Source organism: Perna viridis, chromosome 6 (genome assembly GCF_037379345.1).
Source record: "Perna viridis isolate PV_CMFRI_1.1 ecotype Kerala chromosome 6, ASM3737934v1, whole genome shotgun sequence".
Taxonomy (NCBI): Eukaryota; Metazoa; Mollusca; class Bivalvia; order Mytilida; family Mytilidae; genus Perna; species Perna viridis.
The window spans coordinates 40,914,960-40,929,972 of NC_142450.1; the positions used below are offsets into that span (position 1 = coordinate 40,914,960).

Sequence of the window (15,013 nt, forward strand, 5' to 3'; positions counted from 1 at the left end):
TACGGTGTAGTGAACAGGAAAAAAACTTTCAACCTTTTACCAAACACATGCAATGTAACAACAGTAATAATTAAAACTATCACACTCGAACATTTTATCATAGGCCACCAGATCTCACTGTAAGATGATCTCCATCACAAATCGTAACATTCACCAGTATAAAATTGTCTGAGAGTGTCTCGGAAAATGTTTTAATAATAAAGGTACTTGCCAAGTCGTGTTTGAATAAAATCCCGAGGGACCCTATCCATTGCATAGCCTTTGTTTATTACTATTTAACACCTTTGTAGTTACAATGGTTTCAGTTCTTTTGGATTTTTTATATGATTTGTGGCAGATTTTATAATACAAAAAAAAAAAGATACTTGTATTTAAACCGAAAACATTATATTAATACGTTAGAAGCCTTTGAAATAATTCAAAGTGCTGTCCGGATCCGGAGTTTGGTACTCCTTATGTTTTTAAAAGGTTGCAAAATTATTTGACGAAGGTAATGTTTGAATTAATATTAAAGGTTTCATTCATATTTTTTGTGGACTGAGGATACTTTAAGATTATCATAATACGTTTTTAATCCAACACATAGATTGAATAGTTTTTCATTGGTAAATAGGGCAGGTAATTTACTTCACCAGTACAAAGGCAACACAGTGACATAGAAAACCAAAGATTCAATTTTTCTGACAGTCTAACTAAAATAAGTGAACTGATAACATTTGAAAGCTAGATCACATTGAATACGAACATAGACAAAACAACAAAAAAATAAAACACAAGCGTTAACAATGGCACATACACAAACATAATAAACCAAAAGCAAATTTTGAACATGCAAGTTTTATTTCATGTTTAAACGGGAGTAAAAAAATACAATATTGATACATTCAAAAAACTACACTCATTTTCCACGAAAATTATACACCGACAGAACAGTTTGTCGGGATCTCAGCAGGTTCCATAAACATTTTTCAATCATGATTTAACAAAGACAAAGAGTAATCAAGGGAACCAAGGTTATAGCGGTAATCAAAAGAATGTAATCCAGGGTCAAAGACCCGACATGGAAAACAGAAATACACAACAAAGAATATAGAGTAACAAAAATCATACATACAAAGTAACAAAAGCAAATTCATGTCACCTTTTTACATCATATCAATATCATGTAATAAAAGCGTGTGAAGTTAACAAGTTGTTCATAATAAATGACAACAATAGGAAGCAAAAGAAGTCACTGACGTATATATTATAACAATCAAGGTAAAAAGGTATATATTAGAAAAAAAATGTTGATATTTTATTTTATATAAAGGTGAGTAATTGGGCAGTAATGGAAAATCTAAAACTGCAATCATTCCCCGATGGCAAAATTAGGAATATTTCAGAATTCCTCTATCAAAAGATCATATGTGTACAAGTGTCTTATACATTCCACACTTCACGTTTGATATACTCATGCCCTGCCTTACTTTATGTCACACTTGTGTTTGGAACCAATGTTTAAACAAGTTCTATCTTTCTCTTTTTACTTATAATTTTCGACATTTCATTTAGTAAATATAACACCTGGCACGCAATTTTGGGTGCAGGTTTTCCAAACACCACTAAGACATCAGTATTTGGCCAATCAGAAACAGAATTGCGAACAGGTGACTTGCGTTCTCATAGAGAAGCGTCTTTAGGGTCAAAGGGTAAAAAGCGAAACTATAAATGTTACGAAAGGCTCGATAAAATTCGAAACAAATATTGAAGATACAAATAAATTAACTAAATCTTTGAAAAAAAATACATATAAAAGTTAACAAGAAACGTTATAATGAATTTCAAACGGTCTCATATAATTCCTCTCCATTTTGTGGTGATCGGCTTAATGAACTCTAGTTAGATGGCTTCTGTACTTTTGGAACTTCGTAATTCTTCTGAATATCCTTAGTTTCTTGTTTATCTTCACCCATTTTATTCCTGACAAAATACCATATGTATAAAAATAAACTGAATAAAAGGTAGCTTCAATTTAAGAAACTTTACAAATCAAACAGTCATTAAACAATAATGTAAGTAAAATAAGTACAATACTTACGATTAAATGTATTTTTTCTGTATTTTTAAGTTCCATTTCTCTTGCAAAGAATATTTGACATCAGAAGTAATAAACCTCTCGTATTTTTCATCCTTTGGCTGATTTTTTGGCATTGAGTTCGGTTTGACACCATGTGACACCCATTATGCTTAACTATAGCAAAGTAATAATTTGAGCTTACAACTTCGCATTTCATTGGACAAAAGACATTGTAAAGTTCGAGGCTTCATTGGAGGCATTTATGTCCGGAATATTTTTAATCGATTTTGTATCATATACACGTAATGGAAAGATGTAAACAGTTTACTTGTTGAACCGATTCAATTATTTGATTGTAATATTAAATTTAGCATACAGTTTACCAAATAAAATCGAAATCGGATGTGGTTTTTAACAAGCGAGGAAATGCGTCGGCTATCTTTATTAAAGATAGTACTTGTTTTCCTCTGTGGAGAGCTATTTTCTTTTTGAACTCTCTATTCCACTATCTTGTCTTACTGTTGAAGATCCACCTTTAAAATATGTTTTGTTTTGTGTTTTATTTATAGGCATCTCTTACCTCAAACGACTGCATATTACCAATATAAACAGAACGGTAGCAACTTTCCATCCAATCGCTGCAACAACTGATACTATAATCACGGTTGTGTCTACAAATAGTTTAAATATTAACATATACACTAGTGCTTTTCAATAATATGGATATAATATGGATCTAAGATGGCGACTTAGAGGGAGGTCTTGCTTGTATTTGTAGTCATTTGTAGTCACTAAGTCGCCGTCTTAGATCCGCCGGACATACCCAAGAGGATCTCCACAACATTCTTGTTACGATCATAGAACATAGTAAAAACTGGTCAAAATGTAAAAGCTTTTGGATGAAGAAATTACAAACAACTTCTCCAGATGGAATAAACGAGAAAAAAATATCCATATTTAGGTCTTGGTCTAAGGCTGATTCAGCACTACATGCTATACATCAATACGCCGCACTACTATATTTTGACTTTTTAAAATTGTTTTCCGCAGTTAATTTTTATTTTTAATTTTGATAAAAAGACCCCCTTTGCTATTTTCATTCAGTGACCTTATCATTTGCTCATGTGTGAATTTGATAAAGGTAAAACCACCCACAGCGTACGCTTCTGAATCTGATCTTGAACTTTGTGAGTTTTATGCTGTAAAAGGATATCAGTTATCCAAAATATTCAATCTTCTGGTGATGTTAAACATATGTAGACGTTTATTTAATTTATTGTTAAGTTTCGCATCGTTTTTAACGATCCATCACCCCGTGAGAGTGATTGTTGACTTTAAATTTAGACGATTGATTATATATATCAGGAATCTGCCGACCAGCAAACTTAATGGCTATCGGATCGTCGAGTCATGACGATGCAGCACAAATAAAAAAAATATACAAGTCTAAAGGATTGTACAAACTGTTACAGTATAAGGCAAATAAAAAATGTAAAAGAACCCCTTGTGTTCTAACATACCACCACTGCCTTAAAAACAGCCACAATACCATTTGTGAGCACTGGGCCTCTGTCGAGGGAAACTCAACATTATCCAAAGTCTTTCCCGAACCTCCTATGATTGCTTTTAGACAGCCAGACAGTTTGCGTAGTCTGCTTGTGAGGGCTGAAATATCAAATCCCAACTACTTGACTCCTGTGGTGACAAAAGGTGCAAATGTTGCAAGCAAATGCACCACTCGTCATCATTTACCAGCACAGTCACGGGGAAACGCTACAAAATATTTTGTAACATGCACTTCGAGAGTGCTAATGTAATATATTTGCTCCAATGTCCCATCTGTGGCCTTCAATATGTTGGTGAATATAAGCTTTTTCACCAGCGCTTGAACGGACAACATTTAGTTCTTCCTGCTTTGTAGTTTCTTATTACAATGTTTGTAAATATTTTTAGTTTTAGAGTTCAGTGTTCAAGATCAACACACAACATGTGTATATAACACAATGTTCAAGATCTTTGTTAACTGTCAATAAAATTTTATACGTCACAGGTATTCACCTGTTTAGGTAGTGAGTTGTGTTCACAGACCATTTACTTTCATACACACTCAGTTTATTTAAGACACTGAAGAAGGTCATTTGTTGACTGAAAATTTTGCTCATTGTATATTTTGTTACAGTGTATTAACATCTTTATCGGTATCGTTGTACAAACCTTTAGACTTATACACATATATATACATAGCTTTCGCTGGCCGGGTCTTTCCTCCTCGAAAGATTATATATAGCGCTGGACATTGTGCAGGCGGTGTTCTCATAGATGTCACAGCGATACAATTAATCAAAGCAACAAATAACTTTCAATTTGTTGGGAAGATAATCAAGTTCAAGATGAAATAATAAGTACAAGTAAGAAGTACAGAAAATTACTTTTAGTCGATATGAAATTCCATCATCTTTAATCTTTTTGTTAGAAACAGAATATGTTTTAATAAAATATGGATATTTGAAAACAAACTTGTTTTAGCAGCGTATGAGACGGTTTGTTATTTTTTTCTTTTTCTCTTTTTTCTTCCACGGACTTGACTTTTTATGAGCAACTCGGCGGGTGCTTTTAGAAAAGCACCGGAAGCTTACCCTACCGGTGCACCTGGTCCACCAGTTTTTAGTTGAGTCCGAGTTGCTCATTTACATTTGTTACTTTGTATGTGTTATTTTATTTACTTTATGTTCTTTGGTGTGTGTCTGTTTTCCATGTCTGGTCTTTGGCTCTGAATTATATTAGCTTGATTTTCGCAAGAAGTTGTTCCCTTGATTACTCTTTCTTATAACCTTGGCCCAAAAGCCTGTCTCGATTGCGTCTTAAGAATTCAGAATAGTCGCTATCAGCTCTGACATACATTCAAACAACTGAGGAATACAAACAACATATGGAAGGGAAGCTGGTATATTACTGTACAAGACAGGGAATTTATAAATAAATTTAAAATCAAAATCGTTTCAATCGTCATATATGTTTGTTTTGAGTTGGCCACTGTCGTCAAATAAGTCATTCTCCAAATTTAGGATTATTAACGGAGAGAACATCGTCAATATATCGATATGTGGATTGTAAGGAATTAACATCTTTAACCTTTATTTCAGCTATTGTAAACATTGAAAATAATAATTGATTTCAGTAGTTTAGTATTGGTTACACAAGGTGGCAGACTGTTGTCAGAAGAGGAAGTTCATGTTCCTACCTTTTGTCCTTAAATTCGCTTAGACAGGGATCAGAAATTGTTGCTTTTCTTGCTGTAAAACATTTATTATAAAGATATTTGTTGGAAATATCTTGCATGATAAAATTATAATTATCGGTGGCTTACTGTAGGATTAAACATTTTTAGTATTTATACATGCAGTAGTTTAATTTGATATACATAACACGATACACACAACCGAAACAATGATACTTTTTTATATAATCAAAATGCATGGGAAATGATATTTGTTCGTCTAGTTCATCCACTGCTTATCGTATCGTTGTTTTGTGATATTGTTGTTTTGTTATCATGAGGCTCCATCATATATTGATTTGTTGTTGTCACATCAGTCAAATATCCCTCGTTAGTCATGACTATGTTATCACAAGAACTATCATCGCTTTCTACATGTAATTTGGTTGCTACTTCGTATGATGTTAAGATGTCGGGTCTGAAACAACGTAATGGTAACCTCGCAGGAGTAAATTTGTTATTTTCTGCACAAAAGATACAGGGTAAAATGATATTGCCTCTCCTGAAATTCTTCAAGTCAAAACAAGCTTCAAATATTTTATGTTATGATTATTTTATTATTATTATTATTATTATTATTATTATTATTATTATTATTTTTTGTGTCTTTAAAATGATTTTTTGGTCATAATTGAGACCTTCACCTAAAATATTACTCTACAACAATTGATAAAACACTGTAATAGTCAGAACTGTTTCATGCAGTTATTTCAATATTTTTAATTAAGCAAAGTCATTATGTATGCAGATCCAGTTTCATCAAAAAGCTGAGTCTGTTTGAATATTTAAAAAAAATATCGATGAAAATAAGTAAATTAATTACTATATTGCTTTTTATGATATTTGAAAAAGACAGTACACTAGTTCAGTAGGTTCAATGAAACTTGGCTATATTATGTTTACAATTATCTGCTTACTTTATTTACATAAACATTGAAATATTTCATCTTTGTGCGCATGTTTTGTTTAACACTGTTTTGTACTGCTTTTCACTTACTTTACATTTATTGAACTAATTACCTCTATATATTTGCAGACAATATCCGGAAGTGAATGATCCAGGTGTTCTTCTTGATTCCAGTTGTATCATATATTTTTCAGGCAAAATAAGCTGACGGTAATTATAGCCTGTAATGCATTGGATTGGGTCTAATATTTGAACGCTTTCCTTCGACAAATGTATATTTTAGTCATGAATTTCTACACACATGAAATATTTAAATAACAAACTCTTCTTTGTCTGTTCATATGAAGGGGAGAAATGAAAAACAAGAATTGCATTTGTACTTGGCATTTCGTCTAATAAATGTCTTATAACCATACAATTATCAAAATAAACTGTTATAACTATTGTTTACAGATTCATGGGATTAAGACGTAAAAAAGAACAAAAGGATTACCATATCTAACTAAATATATCATATATTCAGTATGGTTGAGATTAAAATAAATTAAGTCATATCCTTAAAATTGATTGATATTAAAAATCGTACCTATTTGTCTTGTTCCTAGTATACTTGGACATGGATCAGGAATACTTGTAGTTAGTGCTGTAAAAGAGATGATTAAAAAATTTGATTTTTGTTGACAAAATAATTTTAAATCTTACATCATAATCTAGAAAAAAATTTATCACTCCTTTGTCTGTATGCCAAATAATCCCATCTACATAAACAGCTTCATTGTAAACATGCACAGTACACATACAGGAAAAATACTTGACTATTCTTACCTTTGTCAAACACAAAACAAAAATGTGAACGAAAGCAACAAAATAACAATAGTCCATTACCGACAATGAAGTTTAAGACCAACATTCATTGAAGCATATTAAACATAATCACTTAAGATTAAATTCAAGTTTATTGTGTTATATGATACATAGTCCAGTGTGTAGTGGAGTGAAAACTTGAAAAAAAAAACCGGAATTGTGCAAATAAATTTACATAGTGCAAATCATACTATGTAAAATTCAAAGTTTCTCCCTTGCTCATGATTAAATTGTATTTTTAGCCCACCTGGCCGAAGACCACGTGAAGTATTGCCATCACTTGGCGTCCGCCGTCTTTATCAATTTTTCTGTCCTGAAACCACCTGACCAATTATAACCAAACTTGCATTGAATTTTTTTTTATGGTATTTTGCATAGAACTGATGTGGGGCGTTAGAAAGAAACTTTTCCCATATATCTCCAAAGCCTCTAGGTTTAGCAAAATTCAGACAGGATAAAAGTGTTCATAATGATGATATTTATCAGTGGTTAAATTTTCGTGTAATGTCGTTAAGCCATGTTGGAGTTATTGCCCTTTTCAATGCTCTTTGGTTATTTTTTACGTTATTGATTCCAAAAATCTTTTCCTCTGAAACAACTTGATCAATTTTAACCCAACATATTAGGAATATTCCAGAGTGTATTCTGCATCGAATTTATGTGAACATTTTGGATCCCTAGGAATAATGGCCGCCGTCACTAAAATAGAATATAGAAGTCATACAGAGGGTTTTTTTGCATATATTTTCAAAAACTGTTAGGTTTTGGCAAAATTTTGACAGAGCTTAAGTGTTCAGCATGATGAGATCGTGTGATGTTAAGCCATGTTGGAGTTATTGTCCTTTTTCTATGTATTTTTTTGGCTACTGTAAGACATATTTCTTTCAAATATCTTCCCCTCTGAAACTACCAAACCAATAAGAACAAAACTTGTTGTAAATGTTTCTTCGAGTATTCTACATAGATTTGATGTGCGGGTTTTTGATCTGTCGAAAAAACATGTCTGCTGTTACTAAACATAAAACATAGGGATCAGTCAGAAATTTTTCTCATGTATCTGCAAAAAAAACTGATAGGAATCGAAATTCTTTCAGTTGCCAAAATTATTCTTACTGTAAGGCCTACAAAAGTCTGCATTGGATCATAGTTGATGGACGACTCCTGATTAGTGTTAATGCCCTTGAAAGGCGACAAATTATGCTTTTAGACATTTTCAGCCAACAACTAAAATAGATAAAAAGAAACTGTTAATTGATGAAAAGATATGTATGAAAAGTCTTCTGAGTCAGAATTGTCGGAAAACGTCTTGTTAGAGTTATTGCCGTTGAAAGCAAAAACATAACTAGGTGAGCGATTCATGCTGCTGGGACCCTCTTGTTTAATCACAGCTATCAAAGAGGTCTCCAGACCTACTACGATACTTGTTTCCCCGCAATAGTATTATTTCAATGTGGATCCTGAGAAAAAATCTAAAGATCTTCTGGAAACCCTCAATTCAATATTATTATTAGAATACAAAAGCATTAAAATCTATGATTTTTCGACTCTTTATACTTCTAATCCCCTTACTTAGTTAAAAGCCCGACTCAAAACATTTAACGCCGTTGTTACTAAAAAATAATGGTACACCTAGAGACATATATATATAGTACTTGGTAGCGATTCCTCGTTCTAAGTAAACAACGATTCCAAATCTTCTTCCAAATATTCAGTAGATGATGTTTTCAAAATGCTTGAATTTTTGATCGACAGTACTTTCATCATCAAACGGTCTGCATTCCAAATGGGATTAAATTGTGCTCCTCTACTCGTTAACCTATTCCTTCACTCTCATGAGGCTGACTTTATAGATGAAAATAAAGCTTTTTTCTGTTCGAAATGAAGGAACACCTTGGAGCTGAATTCTTTGATTGCAGTTTCCGGTACACAGATGACATATTTTCAACTTTATGAACATCCTAGTTTCGAGGATTTTTTACAACGCATTTACCCGAAAGAACTTGAGATATAGGATATTGAAGATATCCAGTAGTCAGCCTCATATCTTGACCTACACTTGGAGATCGATGGTAAAGGAAAAGGATTGACCAAATTATACGACACACACGTTGACTTTTCATTTCGAATTTTAAACATTCTTTCATCTGCGGCGGCATCCTATCAGCACCTGCGTATGGATTTTATTGTCATTTTTATTTTAACGACGCAGCCTATTGGTACCTGGCTGAACATCTTACAATTAGGCTTCTGAATTATGTATCTACAAGATTGAAGTAATCACTTCAGATGTTTTATAGTCGTTATCATAAACTTGTGGATCGTTACGGTGTATCCATCATGAACTTGTGGATCGTTACGGTGTATCCGTCATGAACTTGTGGATCGTTACGGTGTATCCATCTGCACCAAGATAATCGATTTTGTGTCATAGTTCTCTTTCTCTTTCTTCTACCACAGACTTGACTTTTAATGAGCAACTCAGCGTGTATTTCTAGAAAATAACATAGAATAAGTGAACAATAGCCATGTTTAAAAATTGAAAAGGAGCTACATACAAATAAAATATATAATATGATAAATCGATGAACACATGCGAACGCCATGTTAAACTGTATATATCAAAGTCAAACTGTATCTGAAATTGCTGTTTAAACTTGAAGATTACATGTTTACTGCTGATATGACCTTGTTATGTTAGTTACATAGTGTTCCTGATTTTACTGAGCATTGCAGAATAAAAATATATGTAAGGATTATGGTTAACAGAAATTCAGTGAAGTCATATTCTTTTGTCATATATCACTTGTTAGTCTCTTTTTTTTAATGAATTCTTAGATTGTTGACGCTGCCTGGGTATCGTTTTAAATTTCATATAATAAAATATCTTTGTTTGCCTTCACTTGCTCTCTCAATGACCAGTATTAAATGTAATACATTTTAATTATGCATTCCCTTGACTTATCTATAACCCTACTCCACGACATCTTACACATATTGTATAAACACGCCACTCATATTATTTGTTAAAATTAACTAATTTCATCTATATGCCAACAGACAAACAGTGAGCAGACAATGTAGGGAAGTGAACTGTCCTACTTTATGTAAGTTATTTTTTTGTTATAAAAATCAGCTGACGGTTATCATGGCCTGTGAAACATAGAATCTTGGAACAGTTCTATCTGATTTAGTAATGTTACGTACTTGTTTTTTAAGTGGCATGGATCATTTGTTGGCACCAAACTAACCAGGTCACTATACTATATTATTTAAACATCAGAGGGATGGCCGAGCGGGGTCAAATATTTAGGAATATTCTCTTCCAAATTGGGTCCTTTAAATGCACTATACATATACTTAGAAATGAGACGGATGTTTTTATACTGCTTTCCCAGAAAAGGCCTAAATAAATTACGAATACAACAGTAAAACTACGATACGATTTGTTAAATAAATATTCACCACAATAACATAAATACACGAAATTAAGCAGATAGGCATTACATGTACAATAAAAAAAAAATGAAAAGCCACGATAAGTTTGGAATTAAAAAAGAAGTATAGTACGAATAAAAGTTGAATAAAAAAAATAACTTGTCAATTACGTTTACGTCAAATGTCAAGAAATTTAAGATAAATAAATGCTATTTTTATCGGTTTATACATCAAGATTGATGACTTCAGATGTTAACTTCATGACTATTCTTGCAAAAACTCTCCTTTCAAATACGACCCTTCCTGTCACGTCTTTACGGTAGATTTAAACATAATATAAAAAAGAATCTGTACGTAAGGTCCATTCTAAAGGTCTCCAATACTATGAACCACGCTCAATGAATTTTAATGGTAACTTGAATTTTTATGGATGCTGTGGAGGACTATGTAAGAAAATGGATATAAGAATGTGAGAGTGTGTAAAAGCTTTGAGTTCCTTAGTGTCAAAACATATGTATATTCTAGGCAGTTCAATGGGTGCAAATGCCATATCAGCTTCCAAAGACTCACAGCTGTCAAAAAATGTATTCAGTACCATGACACTTGTTACTCCGGTAGTGGCACAAATTCAATGTTTATCCTGAAAAATCCTTGAAACCCTAAATTCAAGATTATTTTCAAAATACAATAGCACCAAGACTTATAATTTTTAAACTCTTTTTACTTCTTTCCCCTATACACAGTTGAAACGAATTATATATCGTTATTACTCCAGAAAAGATGGTACACCTGGATACAGATACATGTACGTATTTCTTGGTAAAGATTCCTCATACTTGTTAAAGACTAATCAAGGGAACCAAGGTTATAACGGTAATCAAAAGAATGTAATCCAGGGACAAAGACCAGACATGGAAAACAGACACAACAAAGAACATAAAGTAACTAAAAGCATACATACAAAGTAACAAAAGCAAATGAGCAACTCTGACTCCACTAAAAACTGGGAGCATGGCCCAGGTGCACCGGTTGGGTAAGCGTCATCTGCTTTTCTAGCAAACCGCCGAGTTGCTCATAAAAAGTCAAGTCCGGGGTATACAAACGAGGAAAGGAAAACTATGACCCGTTGAATAAATCAGTTTTCATGGTGCAGATGGATACACCATAACGATCCACGAGTTCATGATGACGACCATAAAACTTCTGTAGTGATGACTTCAATCCTGTAGCAACATAACACTGTTCCAGAAGCCTATTTGTAAGAGTTCTAGTGCGATACAAAAATTCTGCGTAGTTTCGACAAGCTCTAGCATAACGTATGAGTGTTGTGATTTGAACACTCCATACGCAGGTGCTGAAGGAATGTTGCCACAGATGAAAGGAAAGTTGACAATTCTGAATGAAAAGTCATCACGTTTGTCGTAAAGTTTGGTTAATAGTTTCCCTTTACCATCGATTTTTAAGTGTAGGTGAAGATATGAGGCTGCCTTCACAGTGTCTGTAGTATCCTTTATCTCAAGTTCTTTTGGGTAGATGCGATGTATCAAATCCCCGAAATTAGGATTGTTTAAAGATAATACGTCATCTAGCGGAAACTGAAATTGAAGGATCTAGGCAAACGATATTATTTCTTTCTGATCAGATCAGCTAAAAAGTCAGCCTCATAAGAGTGAAGGCATAGGTCAGCAAGTAAAGGAGCACAATTTGTTCCCATTGGAATGCTGACCGTTTGTTGAAAAACACGTCCACCACACTGGACAAATATGTTGTCGATTAAAAATTCCAGCATTTTTTAAACATCTTCCTCTATATATTTGGAAGATGATTTTGAACTATTTCTTCCAAAGTATGAGGAATCTCTACCAAGAACTATATATTTGTATCTAGGTGTACAATGTTTTTTGGAAAAACAACGATGTATAATATTTTTAAGTCGGGATTTTAACTGAGTATGGGGAATAGAAGTATACAGTGTTGAAAAATCATAGGTTTTAATGCTATTATATTCAGATAATAGTCTTGAACTAATTGTTTCCAAAAGATCTTTCGAATTTTTCAGGATCCACATTGACTTAATACCACTACGGGAGTAACAAGTGTTGTGGTAGGACTGCAGACCCTCTTTGACAGTTATGAGTATAGAAGTTAAAAGTTTTGAAAGAGGTTTGGTGGTACATGTTGCAGATCCAGCTATGAAACGTTGTTTGTATGGATTATCGTGGAGTTTAGGAATCCAGTACATAGACGGTAAATTACAATCATCGTCCTTGGTAGAGACCAAAAGAGGATATCACAGTTTTATGGTTTTCCACAATCTCTTCTTTGGAGAGTGTGGTAGCAGTATAGGTCTTATCACTGCTATTATTATCTTTTCATTCCATAACTTTCCTTTCATCTGTGGAAATATGTCTTCAACGCCTGGTAATGAAATTCATATCACAACTCAGACGTTATATCAGAGCTTGCCGTAACTGCGCTGACGTTTTTTAACTCGCTAGCTAGAATTCCTACGCTAAGGCTTCCGGGACAGGGTTATGTTGCTTCAAGATTGAAGTCATCACTTCAGACGTTTTATAGTCGTTATCATGAACTTTACGGGTTATTAATGTTGAAAACAACAATAAATTAGAAAGCAATATTACATTGAACAACACTACTGACTAAAAGTATATCAAAGAGTCAAGACGCTTGGAACGTCAAAATCATAATCATTAAGCTTGATAACAAAAAACTATATAATTATTTCAGGTAATTATTTAAGAGACACAATTAATGGCAGCGTAAAGATATTAGGGGGAGAAATTAAAGAAATTACTGTTACCATTAATGTATCAGCTGATTTATATATGTGAAAAGTGCACCATTTTGGTTTATCCACTTCATATTGTGTTGTTTGTGATTTAAATATAAATGAATAGTCTTTATTTTTCTCCCAGTCATAGGCTTCATTCACCGCACGAGTGAGTGATAAAAACAATTGTAATTTCTGCCACGTGCCGGGAAATTAAAATGTCGTATGAGGACTCCCACGCTTACCACGTTACCATATTTACCATGTTTACTGTTATTATTCATAGTGTTGATCAATTAAATACTTGTTGATTTACGAATGTTATTCATATTTTAAAAGTTTAGTTGGTAGTATACCAACTAACCATAATGGTAGTGATATCGATGATGCAATGATTTGATGAGGCGAGTTCCTTGATGATGTAGTTAATGTTAGGATAATTTAGGCGGTTGTTTAATCTCAATGGTTAAATTTTAGATTTTAACTATCACGAGAGGAAATCTTCTGGAGACTGAAGGAGAATCTCCATATAATCAGTTGAAGTTACATGTATACATGAATGTTTATTGGATAAAGTGTAGATTTACACTGATTATCGCCGTTAGTTTTTACCGAAATTCTGATATAAAAAAATCGACAAAAGATTGATGTATGTTGAGCGAAAACTAACCATTTGTTCCCTGTGACTTCAAAATGATGAACAAAAAACAAAACATCAAATTATCACGTTTATGAAAAGTGCAGTTTTAAATTGATTGTTATATGATTAAATAAAAGGTCCGAATACGTATAAATCTAAGAGTTAAAATAGTACTGGTTATGTCTATCTTAGTTTATTTGATTAACATATTTAATGAAACTGAATTCCGTATCATTAATTTATTCCGAGTTTTTTCATTTACCTTTATTATCACGAGAAATTAAGCACCTGTTGTCGTCGGCTGCATTTAAGACATTTTTAAAATAATCGGACACAGAAAGGCAATCGATTTATTTCTTTCCAAGAAGTCACTTCAGAGCATGTTACCTTAAAAAAGACGGACCAGTTTAGGCCCTTGGTAGCACTTTTCAAAGAAAATTGAAAACAGAGTGCCGTAGCGCAACATGTACAATATTTTGCATGATCAAGATCAGGGATCGCAAGGAAAAACAGCCGCTCGCCAGCAATAGATACTGCAATTACAAATGCCACCATATTAAATGGGAAACTGCCATGCTGCAACCCATTCAAAATCTATGATCTTTAATGACAATGAGCACGATCAACCACTAACAGTGACACCTGCTTCATTCGGCCAGCAATAGCATACATATAAACAGGACCTTGCTGTTCAAAATCCGAAGCTGCAATACCACAGACCCTCCTGTTTTCTGGGATACTAAAGCAGACAATTTTGAGATTCTGGAGACTTTGTTTGCTGCCAGCAGACGCAGATCCATGTTAAATCCCATTTCATCTTCGGAATCTTTGAAAATAATCAGGCACCCAACTCTTGGAAAACACATAAAACAGTAGTTTCTCTTAATTTACGCTAGATTTGTAATTTTTACATACCTGGTCTGTCCTCTTTGATGAGGTCGCTTATTTTATAGCTTTATGTCTTATGGATTCATCATGAAGCCGTATTTGTTATCGCATATCAGAACCAAGCCATGTTTAAAAGTTCTGATCTGTCGGAT

The 15,013-nt window shown here is 33.3% G+C and overlaps 1 long non-coding RNA gene across 1 annotated transcript; it reads right to left on the reverse strand.

The window, feature by feature from the left end:
* Positions 1 to 6,373: 6,373 nt before the first annotated feature.
* On the reverse strand, positions 6,374 to 7,172 carry LOC148614974 (uncharacterized). Its single transcript, XR_015923809.1, has 3 exons — positions 7,069 to 7,172; positions 6,830 to 6,886; positions 6,374 to 6,464 (listed from the first exon to the last, which is right to left on the reverse strand). It is a non-coding gene; the product is annotated as an uncharacterized LOC148614974 (long non-coding RNA).
* Positions 7,173 to 15,013: the final 7,841 nt, after the last annotated feature.